The sequence below is a fragment of the Amblyomma americanum genome, chromosome 2 (genome assembly GCF_052857255.1).
Source record: "Amblyomma americanum isolate KBUSLIRL-KWMA chromosome 2, ASM5285725v1, whole genome shotgun sequence".
NCBI classification, from domain to species: Eukaryota; Metazoa; Arthropoda; class Arachnida; order Ixodida; family Ixodidae; genus Amblyomma; species Amblyomma americanum.
The window spans coordinates 90543518-90556327 of NC_135498.1; the positions used below are offsets into that span (position 1 = coordinate 90543518).

General features: G+C 45.0%; 1 long non-coding RNA gene across 1 annotated transcript; it reads right to left on the minus strand.

Annotated features, from left to right (window-relative positions):
* Positions 1-3423: 3423 nt before the first annotated feature.
* Positions 3424-11886, minus strand: LOC144118796 (uncharacterized). Its single transcript, XR_013312145.1, has 4 exons — positions 11851-11886; positions 8916-8980; positions 6100-6168; positions 3424-3564 (listed from the first exon to the last, which is right to left on the minus strand). It is a non-coding gene; the product is annotated as an uncharacterized LOC144118796 (long non-coding RNA).
* Positions 11887-12810: the final 924 nt, after the last annotated feature.

Genomic DNA, 12810 nt, shown 5'->3' on the forward strand with positions numbered 1-12810 from the left:
TGTTCACGAACCACCAGAGCGAGTGGTGTGGCTAACGACTCAAAATGGGGGACCATACATGTATGGGCGAAATTTCGTTGCCTCCCAAAATACTGCAAGGCACTCTTTCTGTGGTAGAATAATTCGCTTCAGATCGCGACAGAGTGCGGCTTGCATAACCAATCACGCGTTCAGCACCATCTTGCCACTGAACGAGGACGGCACCCAGACCGACGTTGCTGGCATCGGTGTGTAGTTCCGTGTCCGCCTCCTCGTCAAAGTGGCCAAGAATGGGCGTAGTTCGGAGGCGGTTTCTGAGATCTTCGAAGGTCGTCTGTTGTTCTTTGGCCCAGATAAAACGTTGCTCGTCATTTGTCAAGCTAGTTAGAGGCCCGGCTAGTCGGCAGAAGTATCGCGCAAAAACATCGGTGGTAGGCTCAGAGACCCAAAAAACGGCGCACAGCACGCTTATCAGCCGTGGTCGGAAACGGAGCGACACCAGCCGTCTTGTCGGAGTCAGGGATAACACCTGCAGCGCTCACACATGGCCCAGAAACTTCAGCCGTTGAAATGCAAAGCGGCATTTTTCTGGTTTGAGCGAGAGGCCGGCCGGTCGTATGGCCTCCAGTACTGCACTCATGCGCTTTAGATGCCCGTCGTAGGTGGCAGAAAAAATGACAACATCATCAAGATATGCGAGGCAGGACTGCCATTTGCGGCCAACGAGGACAGTGTCCATCATTATTTGAAAGGTGGCAGGAGCGGAACACAAGCCGAAGGGGAGCACCTTGAACTCATACAACCAGTCTGGAGTAACGAACGCTGTCTTCTCGCGGTCCCGTTCATCCACCTCAATCTGCCAGTACTCGCTGCGGAGGTCAAGAGATGAAAAGTAGCAAGCATGACGCAGCCGGTCGAAAGAGTCATCAATTCGTGGTAACGGGTAAACGTCCTTTTTGGTAATTTTGCTAAGTGTGCGATAGTCGACACAAAATCTGAGAGCCTTTTGGTGACATCCGCGAACCAACGCACGAGCCGGGGAAAACAAAGAAGACCAGCGGGTGCTGTCGCACCGCACCCCGGCGCCAATAAATGGCTAGCAGTGTGGCAATATTTACTATTACATGAAGCGAACCGGTCAGTGTAGCCTGAAGTAGTATTTATCTTTTGTGTCCCTTTAACCCCTATCAAAGCCTCCTGCAAAAGCATTCGGGAAAAGCCACGCATTGCACGAATAAAAAAACGCGTTTGATAAATCGCGACTACATTACAGTTGCCACGTCCATGTTTCATATATTATCTGTGTATTAGCAGGAGGAGGACGAAGAACATTTATGAATTATGGAGAGCAGAAATACTGGGAGATCCCATTGGTCGCCATCATAATCCGGCCTCATATGTCGATCGTCGTTGCTGTCCAAGTATTAGTTTTCAAGACATCCTCAAACTATGTAAAAGAGTGTGCCAACTGCTCCACAGAAGAGGCAGGACGAATCGTGCATGTCTGGAGACCATTTACTTCTTAAGCAGGGATTGGGCAGAGTATTAGTTTGTAGTCACCTGATTGTGTGCTCTTCAAATTTGCTAAGGGTTTTGAGAGGAAGAGAATATTTCGTTCTTATAATCCTATAGTACTCCATAATTTCTGCGTAGCTTAGTAATGGTGTGGGGTTGTTAATGGTGTCATAGAGAGGGTGCGTGCCAGATGCTCGGAGGAGGAGAGCTCGAGCAGCTGTGTTGGCCAGCTCATTGCCCGTCGTTGATAGCCGGCATTTCGTCCATAAGATCTGGACATTCGAGGGATTCAGCGTTTCCAAAATTTTCCAACACGGACCGCCCACGAGACCCCGTATGTAATGTCATGCCGCTGCTTGTGAGTCGGACATAATCGCTGCCTCGATATTCTTGGATATCGCTAGTGCGATCGCTGCTTCTTCAGCCGATGTGGTATCCACCGCTTGGATAAGACTGCTTGTGATTATATCCCCCCGAGATGAAACAGCTGCAATTGCCGCGACCCTGTTAACGGGTTCAGCCGCATCTACGTAGGCCGTGTGCTTGCTGTAATTATACTCCCTTATTACAAATCTACTCCCCTTTGAGGGATTCCCCTAAACATTTAACCAACGCTTGGAGAGGTGTCTAGCTCTGGCTAGTCTCTGCGCCCTCTGTTGTGTTCCTCATCCGTGCGCTTTGGTAAGGAGTGAGTCGTTATATGTGATCTCAACTGCATTGTTAATGTCGAAGGGACGCTGCGGTGGAGCAATTGCCGGCAGACAAAGCAAGGCTAACCCCACCTGTAGCATTCAACACCTCAACCTCAACCTCAATCTCATCTGCATGGGCATGTCGATCTTGTCGGCGACTTCCCGGGGTAGACTGATTCTGAGCTTCTGTAATATTTTCCTGCCAGGCTCAGATGTTGGCAGCCTGACAGTTTGGTTGACACGGTGGGCCTCTATTAGTTCGTCGATGGTGTTCTGAACCCCCAGCGGTAGTAGGCGATCCGTGGATGTGCATGAAGGAAGTTCCAGCACCGTCTCAACTGCCATTTTTATAATAACATCCAATTGGTCTTTCTCCTTTTTGCGAAGCCGCAGGTACTGGTTGGCATACGTTATCTTAGAGAGAATGAAATCCTGAACAAATCCTAGGGCCTCCTTCTGCCTTAACCCATCTATTTTCTTGAATACCCGACGTAGCATTCTAAAGACTTGCTCACAATAGGCATGAAACTGTGATTGTTGTGGAGTTAGTGTTATCGCACGCAAACCGCCGGTCTGCCCGTACAACCGATTCCGCGTTCCCAATACACAATATTCATGATTGTGTATGCGGAAGGCGGAATTGGTTGTAGGTGCAGACTAGCGAATTGTTAGCGCGGCTCCAAACCGAGGAGAACGCTGTTTAATTCCTACCGGGGGCACTAGTTCTCGCTCGATAGCGATCCTGGGTCCTCAATTACCCTGGGTTCTCTGCCACCTTTCTTTGTGGAGCTCTCTGTGAGGATGAAATTCACTGCTGTATTATTCTGCGGCGTGATTTTATCGCGCTTTCTAGGGTTGCGGTACTCTGCCACCGTTGAGCCGGAGAACGAGAGCACTATCACCCGGCTTCATCACACGAAGGAACTCGACTTCTAGTTCAATATGTTTAGAATTGCGCTGTTTATGTAGGACATATCAAGGAGAAACCCCGCATTACTTGAGGCTCCTGTTCGAAAAGTCGCGCCGAAAGAACACAAACTTTTTGCGAGGTGAACTGCCTCGAAATTGGTCCCCCAGAATACACTAGTCGACCCCGTTCTTCTCTATGCTGAATTAGTGCCACCGTAAAGCCTCGCTTATGCTTTCTGAAGGTCCACACAGGTTGCTAAGAGTGAGTAGTGCAACCTTAACCTGGAACCCAGTTTAGAAAGAGAACGACCTCAGGAAGAGTACAGCTTTATTTCCGCTGTCCATTACCTTTGAAGCAGTCTTCTTTTTGACCGTTGCTCTTGCAGATGCCACTTTCGCAAACTCCTAACGGACAGGCACCGTACCTTAGCATTGGTTTCATGTTCCCGAAAACCTCATGAGTAATGTCCTAACGAAAAAAAGTTCATAAGAAAACATTACTTTACCTCTAACATCATTTATTGGGCAGCCAAAACAGTATGAGAGTAATCTAATATTTTATTCAACAGTAGAATACATCACCGAATAGTGAGAAGCTTTGACTTTTTTTTAGTAATGCTTATCAAAGTCTTACGTAAAGCATAGTGCTTCAATTCGTTCCGAAAAACTCGAAAGCGACCATACGCCTTAGTTTCAAGTCCCCAGCGGGGCGGGGGGGGGGGGGGGGGGGGGGGTGGCTATAGTTCCGCAGTAATTAGAAATAAATCGAGAAAGTGAGTTTAAAGTATTATAGGCAATTTTAGAAAATAAATTCCAAACCATACCACACAACGCTAAAATATACTGCATCATTAACTAAAACCGGATTCTGTCTTCATAGCAATATATCCTTTCGTGTTATTTTAAGCTAAAACAACCTAAATATGGTTCTGAGAACGTTTACTTCTGCTCTAGCAGTAATTCGCAAGTATCGAGTACCTTGGAGAGAAACTTCCACAGTTTGCACCTTGTACTGTTTTAAGAAAGTGAATGCGACAGCTGCTGCACCCACACCGCTAGGCGCTCACTTTTCTAAAATATTGTCAAGATCAATCTGGCCAGATTGCCTGATGGGACGACGGCATATGGTCCGCTTTTGTTTCCGTTATTCGTAATCGACAAATCACACACCCAGAGCATATATATTGACCATGAATGGTGTCTCTGAGCTACGGTGAAACAACACGCATGCAATGACAGATGGCGCCGTGATGTTCTGAAGAAGTACAGCGTAAAATTCATGCACAAAAAAAATTCGAATGAATACTAGCTCAAATTTCACAATTTTCGCACGCTGCTATTTACACCAGGAGATAATTTGATCTTTAAAATGTGACATTGGTACATTTTTTCCGCTAAAGCAGGTGTGGCTCTTTGTACAGTGATTAGTAATCCAAGGTATAATAAATTTTGGATGTGAGTTCGTGCTGCTAGTGCTGCTGCTATCTAAAAAGACTTTTTTTTTCACCTAGAATGGGAGCCTAGTCATCAGACCGCTTTTACAGTACTTGTCTTTACAAGACTAAGAAAAAATAAAAAGGGCCCCGGACGCTTCTTTAGAGCGGCCAATCTTTTTGTTTATTTTAACTTCGTTCTCTTTCGTCCATCGTGATGGCTATAAAGAAGCGTTCAATCTTTTTTGTTTATTTAAACTTCCTTCTCTTTCGTCCATCGTGACGACTATAAAGAATTTCTATGGCGCAAGCCTATCTATGGCTATAGAGCGCCAAACACAAGGCGGAGATACCCCTTTTATGCGCCGAGACAATAAAAATTGCTTTAAATAAAACGGACGGTTTTGAACGCTGTCGTTTCAGTTTTTAACCCAGATGTTTACGGAGCACCGGGGTCAGTGCAAGTGCACGACTTGTGAGCTGGTTTTCTTTTCGACACACAGCACCACATGAACGAGGCATCAGTGCTGCTAAGGTGTAAGAGCTAAGAATGTTAACGAAGCGGCTGTGAAATGCGATGTACTGAGCAAAATAAGTAGGATCCAACTTGCTGTAGAGTTGGTAGATCGAACGCATCGTTGCCGCTTTGTTGCGCAACCGACGGGCTGCTTGTGAAAACAGGGGCATGGAGGTGAAGATAAGACTGGCATGTAGTGCATATTTTGATTTAGAAGGAAAATCTGTCTCGAAACCATAGGTGACACTTTGTAATTTTATATTTGGCTACCCGCCCGCGTGAAAGCATGTTGAAATATGCTACATTTTCATGGTTGACCATAGACTGGCAGGCTTATACTTGGCGGCGAGGCGGCGATTATAATGCGTTGCTTTAGAAGTGCAAAATTGCGCGCCCTCTCACAATTTGGTACATGTCGAAGATGGCTGAATTGTCTAAAATATTCTAAATCCATACATGACGGCACCAGTACCACGCGCAACGCTTTGTAACTGAACGATATATTCATTTAGTGTGTTTCCCTGAGGAATGAAAAAAAAACGTGCGTTTAAAACACGAAAATTGCATGTATTGTTTCGATTTCGTTCCGACGACTGGAGTAGTTCTGTTTTTAGGGGCTCCTGGTGAAACTGAACGAAAGCGTACTAACGTGCTGGCTTGCACGCACTTCGCCTAGACTTTTATGGTTGTTGCACGTCCATGTTCTTTTAGCCTGCTGGTAAAATTGAATAGATATTTTCTAATGCGTTGGCCTGGAGGTCTAAAAGGGCCCAGCAACTAAAGAAGGTTCTCATTCGAGGAGCATGACAAGGAGACATGAATTCGTTGGCTGCCTTCGCTCTGAGAAACATTAAATAAAATGGGCTATACTTAATTTTATATGGAGGTCATTAATTTTTTAATGAATGCACGGTTAATGTTTTCGTCGCTTTAAATATCCTTCCGTTCGCACAACCCTAACTGCAGTGCGGTATATTCTAAATTTGGTCTTAATATATTCACACTTATGTGATGGGAATCATCGTGTAGCTAACAAATAATAAAAGATACCTACGTAGCAAGGTGTGGTGTCATTTAATTCCTCAAACCCATTACCGCATTTGTTTCTGCATCCAACAGGTTTCTGCAAAAAAAAAAGACTGATTAGAATAGTACGTCGCGTACGTCTCCATTTACTTCCATTCCGGATGTCCAGCTTAGCGGTGCTAAAAACCCCAGAGTTTTTCGACTCAGAGTGCGGACAGAGCTGCACCCTGTGTCGAAAAGACCAAGACGGGTTCCTTATGACCACACCAAGCATACATTTTTTGAATTATAAGGCGAAGCCAGCGTGCGCTTGAAGGCGGGCCATTGTACATAATTGTTTTCATCACTTCTTTCTCTAGACCAAAAGTGCAACTGCCCTATAATTCGAGAGCTTTTTTTGTTTTAGCTGTAAAAGTTAGTCATTATGAGAGCTCATAAAACACTGCGCGTATGGTGTTATAACGATTAGTAAAAATATTTTATCGCTGGATGCGGTAAGCGTATTCCCTCCATGTTCGCGTAGTCGTCGTCCCGTCCGCCGAGGGGTTCAACGTGCCTGGCTCTGCCCTCGCTGTCGTCGTGTGGCGCACGCTCACTCGCTGTCACGTGGCCACCCAGCGTACGCGGCCAGCGTCTCGCGCCTCGCGCTATCTTCTTCAAGGGGGAGGGACCGCATCCGGTGTCGACACGCGCGGACCGTAGCTGTACGCGCGCCTGACCGCAGCAGTGGTAGTTCGGCGCCACTAGGTGATGGTTTGGTTTGTTTTATGAGGGTTAACATCCCAAAGCAACTCTGCTTATGAGGGACGCCGTAGTGAAGGGCTCCGGAAATTTTGACCACCTGGGGTTCTTCCACGTGCACCAACATCGCACAGCACACGGGACTCGCGCTTCTCTCTCTTCTCAGCTCTTCACTGCGGCATCTCTGAGCATTAAGCCTCCACCGAAATTCTACCTCCGATGAATAGGGGTGTAAGGGCGTGAGCGTCGATATGGACATCACTTGCATTTCGAACAGGACATGGACACAGCTCCTGCGCGGCAGCTGTTTCCGTTGGCGATTTCAACGTGGATGTCATGACGCGTTTACATTCCATCTCCGACATCGCGTCCTTGAACTTCATGTTATAAGCCAACTCACCACAAAGTAGCACACTCCGTAACACCTGCACAGACCTCGTCTGCACTCGGTGGTGCACCGTTAGGAACATTTTCGTGCAATTAACGATTGCATACAAAAGCAGCAATCTTCATCAAACGCGTTACGCATTACGTGATCAGTGCGTCAACCATTTCACGAAACAGCTAACGCTGACCACTGGCAGGACTTTTGGCGTAAGCGGTGATTTATATTTTATATCTTTTATTTGTTCCGTCTTAAATCTATCTAACCCGAAAAACGTGGGCTCGATCCCAGCCGCAGTGATCGCATTTAGCAAAGCAGTCGCACAGTACCCGTGTACTATGCAGTGTCAGTGTACCATAAATAACCCCATGTATCGAAATTATCCGTAGCTCTTCAATGCGGCATCTCTCTTAGGCTGAGACACATTAGAATATTAAACCGCGTAAACCAAACCAAATCCTCTCCCTTCCGTGTCGTTATGAGCATTCAAGGCATAATCTTCTGTTATTCAGTTACCTTGACTGAAGCTATTATGAACAGTAGCTTGTGCTACACAGCTTTCTGCAAGCTTTCTGGCGCTCATATACCTCTACCCCACTGTAATCAGAGCAATTCGTTTGCGGCTTTTATTTTATTCGCAATCCGAGTAACAATAGATCTGGAAAAAAGCTTTGAACTCATTATCGTGTACAAATGGGGTTATGCAGCAGAACTTTCCATAATTTCGATTTTCCGGGAATTGTTTTGCAGCAAACGACGCTTTACTATTAGGGATCGTTTTCTTGCTGGCCATAAAATGTTTGCTGATTACGTACATAAAGACTGTCCAAATAAAACGCGCCTTAAACAAGGCTGTTTACTAATTGAGGTATTATTCTTGTCACTTATTTTAGTTACTTTTTCACGTGCATTGCCATCTCCTGCGCAGCAGTTCTATGTCCAGGTAAGACCAGCCTACCTGGATATGCGATGAGAAAATTCATTTCTTCTCACGGCGACCATTTTGAACGCACAAGAGCCCAGGAGCGCTGCGACATTAGCGTATGAAGCATATGATACAATGATAGCAGTAAGACATCTGCTCAATGCCGTGTTTTGGCCTCTCATTTCTAAGCGCATTGTTTGGCCTTATCCTTAACTTAAGCCGTGTCATCATCACAAAGCGTTAAGGGAGGTAAAAAATTATCAATCAACTAGAAACACCCCACTGGATCAGTACAAGGTATCCGCTAATTTTCTTGTTATGTGTTCTGCTTTGTGCACTAGAAAAATCAGGTTCTGAAGGCGCATTTTCAGGGAGAAATCGTGTGTAACCCTATTTCTAAGAAATGTCTTTAGGTTACAAAAATCACTAAAACCGGGTTTCAATTTACTAGAAAACGAAGGATGGCCACTTTCGAAACTTGTCAGGTATTAGGCTGAAATATAGACCCCATCGCTCAGTACATAATGGGCTGGCAGCCTCTGCCTTTGTTCCACCGGCAAGGGTATTGTCTGGTCCGAGCCTGGTCGCCCACAAGCACAGTGCACTGCTCCGACGATATACACATATCTCGATGCTGCAGAATCCCGCCTAACAATGCAAACCAATGAGGCGACAAGGCCACGGACACAATAGGTACAGGATAAGCGCTGGCATATACAAATCATAGTAAAAACCCTGAGCACATGCCCATGCCCAAGAGTATGAGATTTTTTAAATAGAATTAAGTACTAACCATCGTATGGTTTTTATAATTGGCAAGGAATGGGAAAGGGCATCCTGTATTTCCATAGTCGAAATCTGAAACAGAACCGAGGTGAATTAGTAGAACGTAGTACCTTCAAAAATTTAATCTGTCCAGGAGTTTTGATAGGTCGCCGGATTATTTTAAAGCTATAATACTCAGAATTTTCTGGTATTAAAGTACCTCTAACTCCCGCTTCAGTGCGCAGCAGTTCATTGGCTTCTGAAAACCTAAGAATTCCGCTGCTCTTTGCGCAGCCTGCAAATCACTCCAACCACATAATGTTTCAACAGTACGCACCCTTTGGAATACTCTGAGCAAAATGTTGTTTTTGTAGGATCCACCAGATATCGGTAACAGCTTCCAAGTCGGGCTAACAAGAGCGTTTTTCCCAAGTTATCTATCCACCACTGTTGCGTCACACGTCGACAGGTTGGCGTTCCTCAGATCGAGGGTGAGCCTGCATACCCGAGCGGCTCTCTGAGGAGCTGTATTTGTCACTTACCGCTTTGCGGCGTTCACCCGCTTCTTTTCAGCCTAGCGACGAATTAAAACACCTGTCCCGCCTTCCTACCTTCGCGTACGGGCACACACAGCCGCACTAGTGACACAGTCGAACCCTTTTAATTGTGGCGTAGAAGACATTTGGTCTTTCGTATTTGGAAGACTCATCGTATATCTCGCGAATCCTCCGGCTCCAATGCACGACTGCAGGACTTCCTGCCGCAGAGCACGTGGAAGCGAAAAACGTGCAGATAAAAAGTGACTAATTACACTGCTTGTGATGGAGGTGCTTTGCGCACTCTCCTTCAGCATTACTGGGGTATACCAGCATTTAAAAAAGACACTGGGAGTGAAGGGAGTGATCTCGTGTGGCCAGCCTTCGCCAGCGAAGCTCGGTTGAAACCATTACATTCTCTTCCTCTCTCCAGGCATGGCAAAGTACGCTTCACGAGACAAGCCTGACCCGGTCCAGGCAATAAAACTCACCGCAAGCCTTCATGGTTATCTTCATTTCGTTTGCTCACTAGGCATCAAAACTTTCACCTGACGTTCCGTCATGAGTTTAGTTTGTTTCCTTTATGAAGAACAAAATTAACTGATAACACGGATGGCATAGATGACAAAGATATACACCTTCGTCCTTCCCTGTGTGATAGGCAGCAACCCCTGCCCTTCCACGCACCATGTACTATCGGGAAGAAAAGTCCCCGGAACTCGCTAGAGGCGACCAAACCACATAGCTTAGTTATCAGCCGGTGGTTCCGGATCACACTTGGGGAGGAGAAATTTTGACATCGGTTCTAAACGGTCTGCTATTAAAATGAGGCAACTGTTAGCACAGATGGCGCCTATACCTCAAGATCGACAATCCCCGTCATGGAGACATCTCCCCAATAGTGCAAAAACCGTCATAGTGGGGTCATACATGTGACAACTGCACCAGTTCAGCCGCCAGTGGATGCCGCCGTTTGTGCTACATATACTATCTGGAACACACTGCGCGTGCCGATCAGGCGATGGCCTCTCCTTCAATCGCGGAAGAATAAATTTTCCGCCTCCGGCATTGTCGAGTCTTTCTACCTCTTCACTCATCCAGCTCTATTGCGGGGCTTTTGTGTTAGCGTTGCTGCCGCCGAGCGTCCCGGTAAACTTATACCCATATACCCTACTTTTTTCAGGTGTCTTGAATAATACGTTAACTACAATATTTTCAATGAGCTCTATTCATCTTTCTGATATACCGCACTACGATTCCTCAACACCTGTCCCACCAAACACACCTGCAACGCTTCATTACCAGCATTTAAAGAAAGGTTCATCCAAGGACACTGCTTGATTTCGACTGAGTTCTTAAAAAATGCTTTCTCTCATAGGTATTTTTTACCAAGATTACGTTTTTACACTGTTTCAACGCATCTAGTTTTCCTGATTAGCGGAGGGAAGGTGGCTCCACGTCACAGGTCTCGTATCAAGCACTCACCTCTACAGGTCTATGCTATTTTACTCACTAGCACTTGTTGGAATTTATTTGGACGTATAATAATTTAGAGCATTCTTACCTTTTTGAAACAAAATGAATTGGTTTCCCTCGTTAGAGTAACACTGTTCTTGTAAAACACAGCCATGTGAAACAGATATTTTCAATCGCTCGTAAGTTACAGCACATATTTGTAAAGTTATCTTACGTAGGCATCACTTTTTACAGTCCTTAAAAGCATTTTGTAAAGTAGGCTATGCATTGTGAATTCAGTGATTAATCCAACCTCAGTACTATTGCCGTCAACTAGACTCATTTTTCCCTCTTAACCACTGCCATTTCGTTTTTGCTGACTACACTAACTCATCCCTTGCTAATCATCTCTCAGGTGTTCCGCAGTGATTCGTGCTTGTGCGGCTCTTCCTCCAAAATTTGTATATTAATCACCTTCCTTCTACTAGCCTACTATTCTTCTAACATTCATGTTTCGCAGGCGACTGTGAAATTTCTCAACAAACAATCCACGACAACCACACTGAACCTTTTCAGTCCGATTTTACCGCATCTTTTAGTACTGGAGAGCATGGCGGTTGGAGTTAAACTTTAATAAATTTAAGTGACTTGCTGCTTTTTAGCACCGTTTCTTTATATTATACGAAAGGCATTTCTCTTGATTGAATAAATTTCTGAGCGAAAAAAATGCCCTTGCATTCTAGCGTACTGAAGTTTCCCGAGAATCTGCTTCGGTAACGTTAAAATAGCTTTTCTATTCAAATAAAACCATTTCCTTTCTTCTCTTCTATCCATCATTACAAACTATCTATAGCTAAGGACTTAACTACTACTTCCGACGTATTCGTTTAGAGGATAATTGACGATTTTGCGGCTCAGCTGCAACACAGGCTAGGAGAAAGATATCCTCGGAACTCAGAGCGTTATACTCACCATCATCCGTTTCAGTATGTTGACCTGATCCTGTGAAAAAAAAAAATACGCGAAAATTTTTTAGGTACACAGTATAGAAAAAAGTCTATTAACACTAGACGCTTTTCTTTCGAAGTGAGATACAAATGTGCATGATCATTGCAAATCACAATGCGAAGAATATGTGCGTTTGTGTGAGAAGTGTGTGCACGAGTATGTCCGCTTGTGTACAGAGAGCTTTCCCATTGCTATATGAATAAAGTATATCATAAAAACGGCACGACATAAACAGAATGTTGAAGCATTCTTATTATTTTAGTGGCTCTTTATTAATAAAAAAAGAATTAAAGGAAAATGTGTTGCTAGCCACGGCATCTGCCATCGAAACGTGGAGCACCTGAGCTGCGACTAGCTTCAGTAAATGGAGAGAAGAGGGCAGTGAACTGGAAAGAAACAGGGGAGTGAGAGAGATAAAAGGAAGTATTGTTGCTGCCATAGCGGCAAAAACCCTGAAAAATCCTATCTGCCAACATCAAAGAAGACAAATGTTTCGACCAAAATAAGTAAAGTAAATAATTTTCCAAATTTTAAACCATACCATGCAGTAGCTCCTCAAGAATCTCTCCTGCAATTTACGTATCGAGTGACTTCTGTGTTCTTCTGCCGGGGATAGTATTTTGCAGTTTTTACAACAAAAGGAGAGGTGCCTACCAATAATAGTATTAAGTGAAGCAGGGTATTCTCTCAGCCGATCGTTAAGGCCAAAGCCTGACTGTCCTATATAAACACACCCACAGCTGAGAGAACTCTCGTACACTTAGTCCACTCCGATGTCAACGAAGTTGTTGGCGTGCTTGATGTAACAAGCCATTTTCTTTGCCAATCTGCGGCTGGAAAGTGAACAGACTTGACTGCCTGCGGGGGACCGTGATAACTACGTCCACATCCAACTTTCCTGCGGCCCTATTCAAACTGTGAGGA